Source organism: Nicrophorus vespilloides, unplaced genomic scaffold, assembly GCF_001412225.1.
Source record: "Nicrophorus vespilloides isolate i.1.1-1 unplaced genomic scaffold, Nicve_v1.0, whole genome shotgun sequence".
Classification (NCBI taxonomy): Eukaryota; Metazoa; Arthropoda; class Insecta; order Coleoptera; family Silphidae; genus Nicrophorus; species Nicrophorus vespilloides.
The window spans coordinates 39,202-43,159 of record NW_017099748.1 but is presented as its reverse complement, the minus strand read 5'-3'; positions in this window follow the sequence as shown (position 1 = coordinate 43,159).

Here is a 3,958-nt window from a genome sequence, read left to right as displayed (position 1 = left end):
ACACTTAATTTGTCATTGTTTCAACTTTGACAGCTGTCAATTCGTTATAGGTTATAATTAGAATATTCATCAATTTGACACTTAATTTGTCATTGTTTCAACTTTTACAGCTGTCAATTCGTTATAGGTTATAATTAGAATATTCATCAATTTACACTTAATTTGTCATTGTTTCAACTTTGACAGCTGTCAATTCGTTATAGGTTATAATTAGAATATTTATCAATTTGACACTTAATCTGTCATTGTTTCAACTTTTACAGTTTTCAATTCGTTACAGGTTATAATTAGAATATTCATCAATTTGACACTTAATTTGTTATTGTTTCAACTTTGACAGCTGTCAATTCGTCATAGGTTATAATTAGAATATTCATTAATTTTACACTTAATTTATCATTGTTTCAACTTTGACAGCTGTCAATTCGTTATAGGTTATAATTAGAACGTTCATCAATTTGACACTTATTGTTTCAACTTTGACAGCTGTCATCATGTTTTTTTTTAAATTAGAACACTCAATATTTCATTTTGCAGTAAACAAATTTCCGTTGAATAATCAATAGCAGAAAAAGCAGAAATCATTGATACAACCATTATTTTGTGTGTGTGTGTGTCCGGTTTTCCTTCCCCCGATTCGACGCGTTTTCAATCACATTACCGGAGGCAAAATAAATCGCAGTGGTCGGATTTCCCCCGCACATCCGATGAAATAATGACGCTCCAATCGTATCAGTATCAGAAAACAAAAACAAAACAAAAAAGGGAGAGAGTATCAAAACAAACAGATTACTTCGTATTTTTCTGTTCAAAAAATATATTACCTACGGAAAAATATAAAAATCACTCGTAAAACATTTTTATCTGTATCATCCAATTTCTGTAAATGAAATAAAAAAAAAATACACGAGGAAAATAAATATCTATATATATATACAGGGTGAGATAGAGAAAGAGAGAGAGAGAGAAAAATCATATAATTATGTTCGGGATTTAATTTGCGTCCTCTTTGGATAGATGTCGCCTCTTCCAATTTGCGGTCGCACAATGGGGCCAATCTCCTTTGTGCCGGATATTATAATAATAATTCGTTTCGCTTACTTTCCACTTTTCTTTCCGCTTTTTCCATTTTCAATTGGTTTTGGCGGAAAAACTTTTGTTTTGTCCCGAGAATATAAAGCGAACGACGTAATCTAATTTTCCGTGAAAAAACAAAAAAAAAATGACAGGAGGTGTTGTGTACAACATAATCTAGTGTAGTGTCTTCTATCTTCTTTACATAACCTAGATTATATATGTATAGTTGTAAGATCGAAGTAATGATCTACGACTGTGACCGGGGATTATCGGACGTGCACGTGGATTTACGGGCCACTTTAATCTTCTCCGCTCCTGAACCGTTTCCAGCATTAACCTCTAATAAAACCGTGAATTATTCCTTCGGCATGTACCGAAAATGCTCAATTAATTTCCCATTACGACCCTCCGCTTTAATTGCTCTCTATCTCTGAGACTACGACGAAACGCGTATCAAAAGAGAGGAGAAGAACAGAACAGAAAAAAAAACTTCAATTAAGTCCGTAAACAGCATTACCGAGCAATTATCTTCAGTTTGCTGAGAAGAGAGGTTATTTACATAGCGCCCCCTTTCCTGAAATCACAATAATCCATTGTTGCCAATTGATGGGAAGCAAAGGAAAAACGAAAAGATCTCTATCGGATTCGTTTTGTTTCGTTTTAATGACTCATTAAATCCACCGTTACAAACAAAAAATTTTAAAAAATGACATTTACTGTTAATTTGACAGTTGAAATGTCAAACGAAATTGATCGAAATGTCATTGAATTGAGGTATTTTTTTCACTGGACAATTAGTTCAAATCCATGGGCAGGTATGCAAATAAGTCCCAACTCATGATTGCTCAAACACAATAGTTTCAGTTCGGATTCTGTATGCGAGACAAAAGTGGCGTAGATCAAAAGGGGACGCTCTCTCTCTCGCCCGAAGGGTCTGACCTAACCTATGCTAACCTAACCTATGCTAACCTAACCTATCCAATGCCCTTACCTAACCTATATAAATACGGTGCATCGGAGTGTGTTATGCACTACCTGCGTTTGTGTGCAGCGCCCTCCATTGTCTGGGATCATCCCTTCGGGGCATTTTCAAAAACCTTACGTTTCCAACCCTCCAGCCGCTCTGTTCGCACGACACAATGCGCACAGCAAATACAGCCAACAACAACAAGAACAACCCAAAAAAGCTGTACTTTTCAGAGATGAAACGAATGCAAAAAAAAAAAAAAATATAACACAGAAACGTGCAGGTGGAGCTATTATATAAACTTCAATTCGACTTTCAATTTGAAAACTGCAGTTTTTTTTTATTCAATTCAATTGAACAAACAGAAATCTATTAATGATTACAAATTGTTGATAAATAACTGTCAAAATAATGATTACGTAACCTAAGCTTCAATTATGACAATCAAAGGTGACAGTTGATTATTCGAAGCAACTTCACTTCGATTTTTTATTTATTATGTTGCAATTATAATAAAACTGATTTATTTCAATATTTATTAATAATTCAAACAAATCAAATTTAATGTAAATCCGGTTGCTGCAATAAATAATAAATTAATAATTAACGTAATTATTAATTGTCGAATTAAACAAAGATGGCGACTCGTGCAATGTATATAAGGTTACATAATCTAACGTAATTTTATTTGACATTAAATTAATTAAAATTTATTAATTAGATCGTGAATCGTGAATTTTTTTATTGTTAATTTATTATAATTGTAGAATGTGACATAGATTGATACAATGTATATTGCGTAACATAATCTAATGTAAATTTGACATTAAAACAATTACTTTTTTTTGTTTTCAATTAGCATTTAAATGATTAATAAACTAATTAATTAAAGAATTGAGTACAAGTTTTTTATTGTTAATTAATTATCGAATATGAAGTAGATGGCGTCGTTGTGAAAAAAATGTTAATATGGTAATCTAATCTAATTAATTTGACAAGTTGCGTCAATTAATGTTTTCGAATAGTGCTAATGATAAATAACAGATGGCGAACGACGTTTTTAGCTCTTTATTGGCATTTAATCGTCCGTTTCTTCCCCATTTTATTTGTTTTTTCTTGTCAAACTTGGAAATAGCACCCTTACATAAATCAAACACTCGTTTGGGGCGGTTTTTATTTCTGTGTGTGTGTGTATTCTGCTCTCTCAGCCTGCGTGTGAAAAGGGAGAAGACTCAACAGGTTTTTAATCCGGCCCGTTCGTCTTCCCTTCTCAACCCCAAATACACACACACAAACAAACACATTTTTTTCCTCTCTCATCGTCGTGTTTATCTCTTCATTTCGTGTCTATTTTGTCGGTCGACTATAATAATCTGCGGCGTTGTTTACACCGCGCACGATAACAGCTTCGCAAACGTTTCATCATTATCAGGTGGGCTCTTATCAACGTTGAGTACAGACAGATATCACATAAAGAATCTGAAATGGAAAATTACTTTCTCTCTCTCTTCCCTTTCCTTACGCATTTCCTGGGGATTTTCCGTTATTTACTGGTATCCGTTTCCGGTCTTCGGGGGCCCACTACTTCCGCAAATCCACCAAACGCACTGGCCGAAGCGGATTAAGACGGAAATGATTTTGGCGTTTGATTTAGTTGCCGATAGATGGAGGTAATTTTATTTATTTTTATTGGTCGAAAGAAGGACCGTCTAGATTCCCATTTTCCCATTTGATAAATCTGCACGGATCAGTGGACACAGCACCCTTTGGACGTCCGCACAGAAATCACCGGATACAGACGATATTTATCAATTAGGGAAGCGTTGACTTTCAATCATTTAGCAATTGTTCCTAGCAGCAATTGTTTCTCACAGAACAAAACTGTACTTAAAAACTACAAGCAAAGAAAATCAA